General features: G+C 40.5%; 1 long non-coding RNA gene across 2 annotated transcripts in view; it reads right to left on the bottom strand.

The window, feature by feature from the left end:
- Window positions 1–15,395, bottom strand: part of LOC125164025 (uncharacterized) — a 55,073-nt gene that overhangs the window by 26,939 nt on the left and 12,739 nt on the right. The window contains exons 2-4 of one of the 2 annotated variants that reach the window (XR_007151621.1): window positions 10,744–10,796; window positions 8,221–8,303; window positions 7,679–7,959 (exon numbers count right to left, since the gene is read on the bottom strand). The exons of the other annotated variant lie outside the window; for it this stretch is intronic. This is a non-coding gene — a long non-coding RNA (uncharacterized LOC125164025). Of the gene's footprint in view, window positions 1–7,678; window positions 7,960–8,220; window positions 8,304–10,743; window positions 10,797–15,395 lie in introns of those variants that run through there. 2 annotated transcript variants of the gene reach the window in all.

Raw genomic sequence — 15,395 nt, 5'->3', positions numbered from 1 at the left:
TATAATACCATTCTTGAAAAATATATGATATAGGATTGCTGCAATCAACCAGGCTTCTCTGAAGGGTAAAGTAATGAGTGATAGTATTATTTTTTTATCTTTTTGGTAAGGTGTCTATAACAAACATTTACTACCATATTGAGAAAAACAGGTATTTTTAAAACCAGAACTGGTTAGTAGGCCTTGGCACTGTAATTATTGTCACAAACATTTGTTGAGCACTTACTATGGACCAGTACATCTAGGCGGTGGGAAAGCAGGCGATATCCCTGTTCTCATGAGACTTATGATTCAGAAGATGTCATTTTTATTGCTCAGTCAGTTAAAGTGGAAAAGATAAGTACCTTTCAAGCAAGATTCCTTCAGCTGCCAATAACAACATCTAGTTCAAATTGGCTTTGGCAAAAAAAAAAGAAAAAAAAAAGGAAAAAAAATATTCAGGAGTTCGCAAAAGTGAAGCCCATGAAAAACTGACTCCACATACGGCTAGATTATTTGAAATCTCCAGTACTTGGTATCTCCTGAAATCTCAGCCTACTTTTCTTTGTGACTGTTCCATCATCAGCCAGGCTTTCCTGATAGGGTCAACATGGCTGTCAACAAATCCAGGGTTGTATCCAATGTCCTCAACAACACTAGGCAGAAATAGAGATACTATTTTTCCAATAGTTTAAAGACAGAGACAGAGAGAGAAGGAAAAAAAGGACAAGTCCAGTTGGTTCTGACAAGGCCACATTCCCATCCATGAACCACTCACCATGGCCTGAAGAACGTAACGTTATCATAGGCCAATCCTAGGTCACATGGCTTCTGCTGAACAGGGACTGAGAGTGGAGAAGACGTTTTCCCCAAGGAAAACCATAAGACTATTACCAACAGAACAAGAAATGGATGCTGAGATGGTAAAACAAATGAGACGTCCACTATAACCTTCTGGCAGAAGTGTAGAAACCTGATGAACAAGTTGGAGTCCTTGTGTCAAAGCACGAAAGTTAACCCAAAAAAAGCAAGCTTCATTTGACACTGTATTTAATGTACACAGACAATGTGAACATCACCCGGCAAATTTGCTTTTAGACTCACATCAACCTAACTGTAGATGTATTTGGAAAATATATTTATTATATTATATTTATATTACATTATATAAAATATATTAATATATTTACTTACATGCATATTTTGACATATGAATATCTCATACATATGACAGGTAAACAGAGGATCAACTACGTTAGAAATCAGTTCATTTGGCAGGTGATGTGAAGGGGACTCAACATTTTGCTGCTACACGGTAGCAAGACCAGCCCCGGAACTCTGACTTACCTCTTTCCTTTCTCATTTCTGCGGCACCTTGAGGACTCTCTACCCCGTACAACTTCAGCCAACAATAATTTTTCAGACTTTTAAGATTACACTGTAAATGAAGCACACTGAAAACTTTAATAGATCAGCTCATAAACACCTCATTTTTGCTCTGGCTGAAGATTAAACAGTCTCCATCCATAGGAATAACTAGCTAATTAGCAACATATGTCCCCCATTTATCCCTAAGGCTCACTTCAAGTATGTGCTTCCTTTATTAATTATTTTCCATAAGTATTTTAAAATTTCAAAGCTCACACTTAATGCTAAGAAATCGGGTTTGCCAAATATATTCAGAGCAGAACATCTGTCATTCTATTCATAGTTCTACCCTGTGCTCACCTGTCTCTCTATAACTGGGACAAAGATTAATAATGTTCAGTTCTAGAACCTGGGTACGTATGGGGGATGCTGAGTTTGGGGAATAAGATCAAGATCTCCTAATTAGGATTACGGTACAAGATCAGAACTGGTCCAGCGGTAAGTCTGATTTGATGCTGAGTGAATGAGTATAAGTCACTGCCCTTAATAACTTCCTTTCCACCTGTGCACTTGGTCAAAGACCCTATTAGCAGCTGTGTCTACGATTCCAGGGCTCAGGGACTTCCTCCAGGTTCCACCTCCCATTCTTTAACTTTGAACCCTATTGTTTTGGTCTGGTTTCCCTGGTTCCTTCCTGTTTCCTTGAATCTGGATTTTCCCTCTTTGCCTATTCCCTTTAGGTTGATAACTGGTTGCCTGACTTGTCTCACTCCATCTTGGACCTTGAACAATAAGCTCTGTAGCCCTTGGCCAGTCCTTTCTATCCTTCCCTGTAACACGACATGGTGAGTCCAGCTAGACTAGGAGTAGCCTTTGTCCAGTGGCCTGGACCCTTGCTTGTCTGAGAAGAGAGACTGAAAACTGAATTCTCTTGAATGGGGCTCCTGGAGTCCATTTAGTCTAAGATGAAGATTACATCTAGGATGGAGCAGGGAGCTCAGTGACAAATACTAACTGAACACCTATTATGTACCAGGTACTACTCTAGATGCTGGGGATATAGCAGGGAACGAAACAAAGACTCTGGCCTCATGGAGTTTATAATAGAAGTTGGAAAAGACAGATATATAAACAACTAGACCAAATAATAATAATTATAAGTCAGGTTAGAATTGTGCTATAATAACAATAAAACAGGGAGGGGCCCCTGGGTGACTCAGTTGGTTGAGTGTCTGACTTCGGCTAAGGTCATGATCTCATGGTTCATGGGTTCAGCCCCTGTGCGGGGCTCTGTGCTGACATCTCAGAGCCTGGAGCCTGCTTAGGATTCTGTCTCCCTCACTCTGCCCCTCCCCCGCTCGTGCTGTCTCTCTGTGTCCCCCAAAAATAAACACACGTTAAAAAAAATTAAGAGTAAAAAAATAAAACAGGGTGGTATGGACAGATTCTAGGGTAGTTAGGGAAGACCTCTTGAGGAGAGATATGAGTGCCAAGGAGCCGGCCTCAGGAAGATTTGGAGGAAAAGAGTTTTGAAGGAGAGGAAGAAACAGATATAAAGGCGCTGAGGCCAGAATGAGCTTGGCATCTTCCAGGGATGGAAAAAAAGACCAGTGGGGCTGGAGCCTCGAGACAAAGCCGTAATCGACAAATAAATAATTTGCTTTAAACATGAAAGGGGGCTCAAAAAGTCAGCTTAAGAGCGTGCCAATTTTTCTTCCCAATTCAACCAAGATTGCAACATAAAATGTGATGTGTACTTGTACATGTTTGTGTGGGCACAAATCTTATTGGCAGCTCTGGTAAATAAACGTAGGACTAGTTGAGGTCTCCTTGACACCCATCACAACTGTGAACACAGCCTCTGATAACATTGTTTTGTCACTTTTCACTCCCACCAGCAATGAAGACAGATAAATGGCTTCCTGACAAATGGCCCCATTTTCCAGGGCCCGGGGCTCTGAAGGAAGGAGACATGAAGGAGACGTGAGCTTTGGAACATTTCTTGGGGTGGACTCCTTAAAGGGTTCATGGCCATGAGCCCTCTGAGTCTACGCCAGAAGGAGCCACTGCATTAGTTCTTCTGAAAAATTAGATTTTGCTTGCAGCTCATTAAAATTTCAAAAGGCTTATGAAATGGATTCCAGACTAACTATGTACCATTATAATTTGCAACAGAAAATACCTGTTCATAGAAATGATAGGGACTTAAAATGAAAAATACTTTATATTTGCCTGTGTCTAGCCACAGTGCCCTAGGGAAGGTAAAAATCTGTCATTTCTGGGAGGAGATTTTCCCCTAGATTGTATTCTTCCCGGGGATGACAGCTGTGGAGGGTTGAATAGTGTCCCTCCAAAATTCGTGTCCACCCAGAACTTCAGAACGTGACCTTATTTGGAAATGGTCTTTGTAGATATAATTCATTAAGTGGAGGTCATACTGGATCAGGGTGTGTTCTAAATCCGAGGACTGGTGTCTCTGTAAGAGAAAAGAGGGGAGACTCAGATACGGAAGGAGGCCATGTGAAGACGAAGGAAGGGATCGGAATGATGTCGCGGCAAAGCAAGGAACAAGAAAGACTGCTGGAAACCACCAGAAGTTAGCAGAGGCAAGGGAGGATTCTTCCCTAGAGACTTCAGAATGTGGCCCTGCTGACACTGTGGTTTCAGACTTCTAGCCTCCAGAACTTAAAACTATTGTTTTAAGCCATCTAGTTTGTGGTAATTTGTCACTGCACTGCCAGGAAACTAATACAACAGCCATGGTGCCTTCGCCCCGGCACCAGAAGGGAGAGAGAAACTTCCGGGTGATGGGGTTCAATTGTATCTACACTAGCAAAGTAGAAAATGGAGTACTTATTTGAGTACTTATTTGATGAATTTGACCAACGACAATTTGGGATTAGGAAATTGGGTGGGGTTAAAAGGTGGGGCTTTGCAATTAGAATGTCTGTGTTGGATCTTAACGCTGTCATTTACCTCGTGCAAGATACTCAACTGGAAGCCTCAACTTTTCCTACATAAAATGGTGACTTGCCTCCCAAGATGGCTAGGAGATTCAAGAGAAAAAATCTCTGTGAAGAGCCTAGCAGGCACCTGTCGCATAGTAAACCCCCAGTAAAGGGGAGCTGCTATTTTCACTGTTCTATTATCACCCTCCATCTTCAGAAATGCTTCCTACCCGTGAAGGAAGAAATGAGTGGTTATTTTCAAATGTGCTTTTAGACTCTGTTCCTCTTCTGTTCTATGTTCAGCAACTACTCAGCAGGACCAATCTATAAACTAAAAGTACAGAATGTTCACCAATTTGGAATGAAAGACAGCCTTGCTATGTTCACAGAAAGTCCAGACCCCCAAAACATATTTTGAAACAATTTCTTGCCAGTCCCAAGATATAAACATTACCCCCCCCCCAAAATGTGTTTTAAGGACAACACATTTTCAACAACAGTATTTTCAACAACAGTATTTATTGAGAGCTCATCGTACGCCAGGCACTTTCCAAATGTTTTTCAGTTAGACCTTACGACAGTTCTGCAACTAGGCTATAATAATCCTGTTTTACAGATGAGAGGCTTAGGCTCAGAGACGCTTCTAACTGAGGATTCCAGACTGCAAATGAAAGCAGGAGATAAAAGTAGCATTGGGGACAGGAATGAGGGAGGCAGGAATGTTGTCACAAATACACGGTTTTCTAAAAGGCAGAATAAAACCGAATGGAGGGCCAGAAGCAGGCATCAGAAGGCCTACCCTGGTTCTCTTCCGGGCTGCACCATCACCCGACTGAGTGCAGTGCTGTTTCTCTCTGGGCCTCAGTTTCCTTCTGTGAAGCAAGGAATGTGGTCTATATAATCTCTAACAGTTACTCAAAATTTTAAAAAATTGGGTTGTTTTTGTTTTTTAAAACAATTTTTTTTAATGTTTATTTATTTTGAAGAGAGAGAGACAGAGCATGAGTCGGGGAGGAGCAGAGAGAGCGGGAGAGAGAGACACAGAATCCAAAGCAGGCTCCAGGCTCTGAGCTGTGAGCCCAGAACCTGATGCGGGGCTCGAACTCATGGACCTCGAGGTCATGACCTGAGCTGAAGTCAGATGCTTAACCGACTGAGCCACCCAGCCGCCCCTTCATTTAAAAAAAAAAAAAAATTTTTTAATGAAAAAATTTTTAATTCCAACTTAGAAAGTCACAATGTTATGACACACGGCATCATGGATTTTAATTAGTCTTTAAGCAATGTGAGGTGGAAAAAACTTTAAAGATGCTGAGGTTGAAATTTTCCAAACAAGTTCATAATACTTACAATACAGTATTGTAATTTTGGTTTTGATTACACTGATCCTACTCCTTTATTTCTGTAGTCAGCTCATATCAAAACAAAAGCTGGGGAATTTTCCACTAAAATCCTATTTTTTTTCTTTTTATGTAGAAAAGTCTGAGCAATACTAAAATAAAAATAATAATGCTTCGTATTTAAATAGCATCTTTGACCTGAGGTCTGTCTGTAGAGTGTTTTTATAAGACATGTGGGTTACTTTTTTTTTTTTTTTTTGATAGGTCACATGTGCTAGGGTGTCTAGAACACTGGTATCATGGGAGCTCCCCAAAGTGACACAGTGACATTTATGAATAAACTCAGCTTTTTGCTTCAGTTGTACCTTACATCCAGGAAGTGCTGCACTTTTTAGTTTTAAATGATATTTCACTACCCTGTGTACCTCATAGGTAGAAAAATGGAATCAAGGCAGATTCTAAAGAAGAATCGAGATACTTATGATGTTTATCAATAATAATAGCAAGCAGGGGCACCTGGGTGGCTCAGTTGGTTGAGCGACTGACTCGAGCTCAGGTCATGATCTCGTGGTTCGTGAGTTTGAGTCCCGCATCGGGCTCTGTGCTGACAGCTCAGAGCCTGGAGCCTGCTTCGGATTCTGTGTCTCCCTCTCTCTCTGCTCCTCCCCCACTTGTGTGCTCTCTCTCTCTTTCTCTCTCAAAATAAATAAACAAAAGAATATTTAAAAAAAAATAATAGTAGTAGCAAACATTCATTAGGTGTCTGCTCTGTCCCAGGTGTCATTCTAAGCACCCAAGCATTAGCTCATTTAAGCTTCACAACTCAGAAGAGGTAGGTGTGACGTCTCCTTTTCCAGAGGAGGAAACTAAGGCACAGAGAAGGGAGTAGCCTGGCCCAAGGGTTGTCTGCCAGTCACTCATAAAGCTGGGACTTAGCTCCAGCAGTCTGCCTCCAGAGCCCACTGTTATCACCTCCACTCTCTTGTGAGGGTACTGAGGCTCTTGGAAGTTTAGTAGCTTGAACATCTGCCCCTCCTTCTCAGATGCTCACTACCCCATGGTGACCCATTCCCAGAGGAACGAAATAGCTCTCTCCATCAGTCTTGTTGACTGGCTCCACTGACTTGCACTGTTCCTCATCTTCAGTGGGTCCCAAGCCAACGACTCCACTAGACCGCATTAACCTTTTGCATCCAATAACTGAGCTTCACGTCAAATATTTCATCTCCTTCCAATACATCTTCTAACGCCCCATTATTGTTTTCATCATATATTCATGCATTGCAAGAAATTAACACACACACACACCTGAAAAAACCTTCCGTATTGCTCCAAATCCACTCTGAAACGTTTATTGCTATTTTTTATTCCTTGGAATTACTCTAGGCTGGTGGTTAAAATTGCTATCATCTGTGAAACATTTTAAATCCCTTGACTCAGAAGCACACTCGTCAAACTTGATTTTTAGTGAGTTATTTTACCAGACGTTACCGTCCTCCTACGATGTCAACTCTAGCTCGGGGGAAGCAGATTTCATTTCTCCCCCAGAGGAAGGTGGAATGACCTTTGAAGCTGGTATAAATGCAACTAAGGAGCAGTGATAATGGCTGTTCTAGAATCACTCTTTATAAAACCTGTACACACAGAGTGTAGCAGCGAAGCGAGCTTCTGGATCATTTAATTTTATAAAATTTATTTGATCATTCATTTCTTTATTCCAACCCTTGCTCTCCCAAGGACTCAAAGCTCATTTTTTTTTTTAAGGTATGCTGCTTAAGAATTGTTATCTTCCGAGTGAGAGATTTATTCATTTCTATGGGCAATGCATTCCTCATATTCCTGACTTTCCTCCATTTTTTATGTCAGGTAAGATCTTAGATCCAAAATAATATAAATGTTCCTCCCCAACAAAGCCCCTCTCTGCCCATGCCTACCAATTTCCTAGGGACCTCTTTAAAGGAGTCCAGAAATCAAATCTGAACTATCGCACATAATCACAAAAAAACAGAAAGAGGGTTATTCAGTGTGTAGAAATGGCTTTCTCTTTCATGCATTTGCTTTTATTATTAAGGAATCCTTGAGGCCCACCATCTCCCCATCTGCCAAAAAAGGCTGACATCAGTTGAGGCAATCAGAGTTATCAGGTGATGTGAGGGGAGGAGGACTACGGGCTTGGTGGGTGGACGCACAGATTCACAGAGCCGGGCCATGTCATAAGCATTCTTTCCAGAGGAAACCAGGCCAAAAGGCTGATAAACTCCAATCTCTTTTCACAGCTTGCCTTCAGAGCCCCTTAATGCAACTCCCTCATTTGTTCATCAGCACTTTATGAGAAAATAAACAAAAACATGGTCTGTTTCCTCATTGTCAGCACATCAGGACACTTCCTGCTCAGCGAGGCCACGGTCCCCACCCTAAGAGTCAGGGGTCCTGTCTCTATTTTGCCTCAACTTTTTAACAGCCCATTTTCTAAGCTGAATTCCAAGGCCCTAATCAAATCTGAACCCCCCGCCCACCCGACCTCTAGGTAGGTTAGATGCCCTAGATTCCAATGCTCTGCAGAGCAGGGGCCCCTCTAGAAATACCAGGAATGAGCCATGCTGAAGCCATGGAGGTCACTTCCTTTTTCTCCATTCTTATAGTACTTTACAAAAAAGGTTTAAGGAGGCTGAGGAAAAGGAGAAACACATAAAATAATTAGCTTTTCACCAAATTGCCAGTTCTATAAGGTAACACAAATTCTATAATTATTGTAACATTTTCAGATCAATTCAATCTTTCCAGATTTTTCATTAAATCTCACTACCAGAAGAAAAAGAAGGAGGAGGGCAAGGAGGGAGGAAGGGGAGGGGGAGAGGAGAAGATAAAGGGGGAGGAGAAGGAGAAGGAAAAAAGGGAATAGTTAAATGGCAAATGTAAAAATTGGAGGGTTATGATTCCTATGTTTAAATTTCCAATGCCCAAGTGGCTTACCAGTGCCCCATGGTAGACCTAGCATTGGTATCTCCCGTCTTAAGAAGATGCAAACATTGAAGCGGGTTGGAGGGGACACAGAGTGTAGCTGGAGAGCACAGCCAAAATTTTGGATGGATGCTAGAATGTTTCAGTAGCCCAGAAGTACAGTGGGTACCCGCCATGCCAACTTCTAGGAGTCTGGTACTTAAAATTCATGAATAGTATGGAACCTCAGCTAAGGGCACAGGCTCTGAAGCCTGACAGGCTTACAGCGTGACCCCAGCACATTCTATCTCTGAGAACTTAAATCAGCCCCTTAAACTCTCTAAGCCTCCATATCAGCCTTGTAGGATGGTTATAACAGTTAAGTGCATGGAAAGAGCAGAAGCCTGTGCCTTCGGGCTCAAGAAATGTTGACTGTTAAATATCAGATGGCATTAGTGGATTCCAACATTTCTTACACTGTGCAGATTATGAGTATAATCCTAAGGGGCTGGTTTTTCTTTTTTAATTAAAAAAAGTAAAATAAAGTAAAAATAAAGCAAACAAGAGAAAAGAAAGAAAGAAAGTACGGACACAGTGGAAACTAACTTGGCCATATTTGCTGAGGAACAGAATTCAGTATAAGTTGCCTCTGTCTTAGACCCCATGCAATAGGGTTTGTATTATGACAAAACAAAGAACTCACTGAAACACAAAGGAACTCCTGGCATGAGCCTGGGGCTCTTTGGAGCCAAGGAACCAAAATCCTGGAGAAATAAGTGGACATTGCCACCAACTGTGTAACCAGTTGGGCAAGGCACATAACCTCTCATTGCTTTCATTCGAAAAGAGAGAGAGAGAGAACTTAGGCAAAAGTTATCCAAAATACCTGAGTGCCATTCACCCTAACATTCTATGATTTTGTTTAATGCCAAGAATGGTCTGAAGTAGAATGAAACCAGGTAATGAGAGCAATGGCCCCCAAGTTGACACAGTCTAGGAGAGACAATTTAGTGCTGGATCATTTAGGCTCCTGTGAATACGTTGTTGTTGAGAGTCTTTTAGTCTTGCTTCCCCAACTAGATGAAAATCTCTTTGAAGGCAGAGATCATGCATCGTACTCATTCCTCTGTGTCCTCTGACCAGCACTTAACACCGAGTAGCCATCAGGAATGTACATAAGTGGAACCTAGTTTCATAAACCATCCACATCGATCCATATTATGACTTTATAGTCATGCTGGGCACTCGTTGATCAATCAGAACAACCTAACTCAAAACAGGCATCAGTGAGAATAGCCAGGCATGTGACTCGACAAAGTGTGTTTCTACCCGTTGATTTATTCACAAATATTTATTTAATAACTATGATGTGCCAGATGTTAGGATGCTCTACACCACCATCCCAACCGCGGAGGTCTTCACATGGGCAATGTGTAAGTCACAGATGTGTACGAATGGAGCATTACTAGAAACCAAACTGGGTCAACCACCCCCTATTTCCCCAAACCATATCTCCTCTTGCAGATGAAGGGGCTTCAAGGTTCACCCCGAGAGTTTTATTAGTATATTATCATGTCAATAGGTGTCATATTACTCAGGGTTTTTTTTTTTTAATGCATTTATGGAGCTTTGTCCCAGTCTAAAACCTAGTATTTATCAACAATATTTTGGCCTTTCTTAAAACAGAACTATTATACCATAGACTGGCGACTCCAATTCCCAGAAGCCTTCTGAACTTAACATTTCCTGCTGCTGTGTTTCTGGTCTTCAGTATGTCAGCAAAATACTCCATGGTCTGTAGATTATCTGTAAACCAACTGACAAGTATCCACTGCAGACCATGTGCAGACGTTTCTTAGCCCCTATCGCTGCCCTCAGATGATGTTGTGAAAAGTAAAAGTTCATCAGATGCTGGCCGGGTTCATGATAGACCCGCACTGTGAATTCCTAAGGCTGAAAGGCCGTTTGCAATTCATCACTCCTCCAGCTTATCAGCCAAGGAGTGACTTTCCTCCATTTAAATAGCAGCCAGCTTCCCTCCTATGGCTCCATCCCGGTTGCCAAGGTTCTCTAAATGCTAATCAGGAGATAGAGAACACCCTGTGATCTTGTAAAGTGCTCACCCGGCAATTTGGTAAAAACAGAGTGTAAACATCAAGCTTGGATACCTGCATTTGTTGGTCGAGGATCAATGCAGAAATGACCACCACAGAGGCTGTGCCTGCCACCACAGAGGGAAATGGAATATTCAGATGTTTTTCTAGAAATTTCAGATGCATTTAAAATAATAATAATAATAAAGCCAGTTCACTTATATCATTGGTTATTTGTGGCAAAAAAAAATAGGGGGGATGGAAATTATAAAGCTCCTAGATCTAATGCTAATATATAGAGGCATAACCTGATTCTATGAAAAATATTTGAGATGGGAATATATAAACATTTCCAAACAATATGAATGATGACATATGGGTGCTTAGTTAGCAAATAAGAAAATCAACAATGTTATGTTTAACAGTCTTTTTTAGAAAGTTGCTGTGGTTTCATGGACAGAAAAGTCAACTTGGAATTGAAAGGTTTGTTTGATTCAGCAAGTGTTTATAGAGGGCCTTCACAGCTTCACCACAAATACAATGAGTGAACATCATAAAGTCATACCTCCTCCCTACAGTTTATTTTGTAAAGTCTTCTGTGAAAGGGTCCGAGTCCTGTGGGTTTTTTAAGGCTCCCAGTCATCAGTAGTACTTACAAGAAATATACTAGATATTCAACCAACAGATTACTTTGCTTGAAAGCTAGTACAGAATTCCATGTGATGACTTTTAAAGAATCACCTGCTAATTTTAGATATGCACAGAGTGTCACAAAACCTCAGAGCTGGAATCATGCTCAAGAGGTCACAAAATGAAGTAAAATTTGGCAACTCTCCATATATAAGTAAATCAACCTAGACAGAACAATTCATGCTCAGTGTTAATCAAGTAGGGGACCATAAGTGACCTAAACTGTGCAGAAATCAACAAGGGATGGTTCCCAGAAGGAAACAACAAAGATAAGATGTTGAGCCAGGATTACAAAATCAAAATTAACCTCAAAACCATCGGAGAAATATAGCCTCTTGAGATGCTGGTAATTTCAATTCAGCGTAACTTCTTTTGAATTTTTATTCATTAATGTCAAGCCTGGCTTTAATATTAATTGCTAAGGGTCAAGTTCAGACCCAAAAAGCATAGGCACGCAAGTAGATACAACCTGACGTGTTTATCTTTTCAGTGCACACTTTCTGCTGCAGGCGTGTGCCAGATGTAGCAGCAGCTGTAGGAAGTTGTTTATCTACCCTCTTGACCTTTGTGAAGTGTTAGGAGATGGTAAAAATCATGTTTTTAAATTATAGGCGTCTCCTTTCAAACTAACATCTTCTTAGTATCAGTCAAAACATATCAATAAAGGCCTGAGAAGGTCAAGAAGATATTGTGTCCCAATGATATCTGTAAAAACATACTTCTATAGTTATTTATGATGCCACAAGAGTTCGCTGATTATTTCCAAATTCACTTCATCCATTCAGCATTCAGTAAATATTTACTGCAGTCCTACCGTGCGAAGGGCACAATTAAAAAGTGCAAGTCAGTGGAATCCTAATACCTGAAACATGTGTGTCTTACCTGAATGTTTGCACATGTCAGTTGTGTTTTGCAAATGTATCCTTTAAATTTTTCAAGATCTATTGATAGTCCCAGGATGAAAGATAGTTCAAAATCTTTAGGCATACTTATTAAGAAACATTACGGGGTGGGGGGAGGGAGGGCAGACAAATATAAAAATTTCAGAGGCAAATGCCACATCCTTCTTGCAGAGAAGAGAGCTTGGACTAAGCTTGGACAGGGCCACACAGCTTCTGTGCTGATGGGTCATCACTCAGGTCTGCAGGGATTACACTAAATGCAAGTGGGATTGATCTATCAATCCCTCATGAGAAATTATCACTCACGAGAAATAATAACAATGTCATTAGCTAAGTTTCCAAAACAACCCAGTTCCTGCTTGAAAGTCAATCCCTCAGAAGCATGCTAAGATTTACTTTTGTTATGACACTTGGATGAAGTCACAAAGGTTCATTTGGTCTTTCTCTGTCAACGTCAACGTCCTCTAGGGACACCAGTGCGGTGATATCAAAAAACAAAGACAAACAAGTCAGGGTCTCCAAAGAGAAGGACACAACAATAATAACAAGAGACACAAACTCAGTTAGTTTCTCATTTGGGTCCTGGAAAAATTAGAAAATACTATGTTTCTTTCCCCAAAGGTCAGCTTGCAACCAAAATCAGAATGTTTTCTCATTTGAATTCTCTTTGAATCACGTTTATCAGTTTACTCAAATTCTCCTAACCTGATAAAATATTTGTCAACTTGGACAGTCACATCCAGCTATATTTAGACACATTTATTATGTGTACATAATTCAATTATATAGGTATAGATGGATCCGAACTCCAAGTAAAAGAATTGACACAAGATTTTATTTCTCTTTGAGATGTGTGCTCATTCATTGCGGGCACACCAGTGTGTGTAAATGCCTGCACATATGTGTTTGCTGGGAATACAGGGACTAACAGATGTGGCCCTTGCCTTCAAGGAGCTCTTAATCTAGTGCCTAGAGCCATTGGCTTGGCAAGATTTTCTGTGGCAATCTTTGTTTATATGTTAAAAGGCCATTTATTCACTGTGCAGTGACACAATAAAAGATTTGGAATTGTCAGCTTCCACAACTGGCTCTCTTTCTTTCCCTTCAGTATGTAACCTGAAATTAGCCTTTAAATCCTCTGAGCCTCCACTTTTCACTATCACATCAACTTGCCTTAGAGAGATGACGTAAATCATTCAAAACAACAATCTCCGGGCATTCTGTTGCAACAACAACCTGTTCAACTGATTTTCCAGTCGTGCAAATTGCATATACTCAGGCTGAAGGAATGACTGTGGCAAGACTGAGAGAAACATGAAAATAATTCTGAAAATATTTTCAGATGCCAAAGAACGAGACAATCATTCAATCATTCAATAAATATGACCTAGATATCTATTTGGTGCTAGCTGTTGTGACAGAAAATTGCTTCCAAATGTCCTCTTCACTCACTTTAGAGCCATAGTGAATCATGATGACCAAGTCTTGGCCATGGTCATAGAAAAACAGCCCAAATCCCTTTCCTAAGACATTTTTGGTAGGATTCCTGTGAGAGTGTGTTGATGGGGGAAAAGTTGAGTGTTACTGAAGGCAAAAATATGTGCGTTATTGGAAAGGTATATGGACTATTCATATGGTGTGGTATACATAAATATAGAGGAACTTTAGGGAAGAAAAAGCGGTGAATGGTCCCTATTCCTCCAAAAGCATAGCCAACAACAATAACAAAAATAAACTAGATTACATTAAAATTAAAAACATCTGTGCAAAAGGACACAATCAACAGAGTGAAAAGCCAAGTCATAGAATAGAAGGAAATATTTGTAAATCATGTATCTGATACGAGGATAATATCCAGGATATACGAAGAAATCATACAACTCAATAACAACAACAATAACAAAAACAACTTAAAAGATGGGCATAAGACTTGAGTAGACATTTTTTCAAAGAGCACATACAAATGGCCAATAAGTACGTGAAAAGATGCTCAGCATCACTAATCATTAGGGCAATGTAAGTCAAAATGACAAAGAACTACTATTTTATACCCATTAGCATGGCTACTATCAAATAAACGGAAAATAACAAACGTTGGCTAGGATATGGAGAAATGGGAACTTTTGTGCACTTTTGGTAGGAATGTAAAGTAGAATATCCACTATTGAAAACCATATGGTAGTTTCTCAAAAAAAAATTAAAAATAGAACTGCCATATGATCCAGGAATTCACTTCTGGGTGTATATTCAAGAGAATTGAGAGCCAGGCTCAGAGGGATATATAGATGATACAGATAGAGATAGAGATAGAGATAGAGATAGAGATAGAGATGATAGAGATAGATAGAGATAGAGATAGAGATAGAGATAATCTATGATTATAGCAGCACTATTCACAATAGCCAAAAGGTGGAAGAAACCCAAATGTCCATTGATGGATGGATAAACAAAATGTGATAATACATAGAATGGAATACTATTTAGCCTTACAAAGGAAAGAAATTCTGATACATGCTATAACATGGACGACGCTTGAGGACATTGTGCCAAGTGAAATAATCCAGTCACCAAAGACCAATAGTATATGATTCCATGTATATGAAGTACCCAGGGTAGTCATACCTGTAGAGACAGTGGAAGAATGGTTTCCAGGAGCTAGGGAGAGAAGCAGATTGGGAGTTGCTGTTTAATGGGTGTAAAGTTTCAGTTTTGTAAAATGAAGAGTTCTCGAGGTCTCTTTTCACAAGAAGGTGAATATATTTAACACTATTGAACTGGACACTTAAAAATGGCTAAGACAGTAAGGTGTTTTTTTTTTTAATTTTTTTTTAACGTTTATTTATTTTTGAGACAGAGAAAGAGCACAAACAGGGAAGGGGCAGAGAAAAAGGGAGACACAGAATGTTGAAGCAGGCTCCAGGCTCCGAGCTGTCAGCACAGAGCCCAACGTGGGGCTCGAACTCACGGACCGCGAGATCATGACCTGAGCCGAAGTCGGCCGCCCAACCGAGTCACCCAGGCGCCCCAGTAAGGTTTTTTTTTAATGTTCATTTATTTTTGAGACAGAGACAGAGCATGAGTGGGGGAGGGACAGAGGGAGAGTGAGAGGGAGAGAGAGAGACACAGAATCCAAAG

Source organism: Prionailurus viverrinus, chromosome B1, assembly GCF_022837055.1.
Source record: "Prionailurus viverrinus isolate Anna chromosome B1, UM_Priviv_1.0, whole genome shotgun sequence".
Classification (NCBI taxonomy): Eukaryota; Metazoa; Chordata; class Mammalia; order Carnivora; family Felidae; genus Prionailurus; species Prionailurus viverrinus.
The sequence above is the reverse complement of the archived record's forward strand: the minus strand, read 5'-3'. Positions and strand labels throughout refer to the sequence as shown.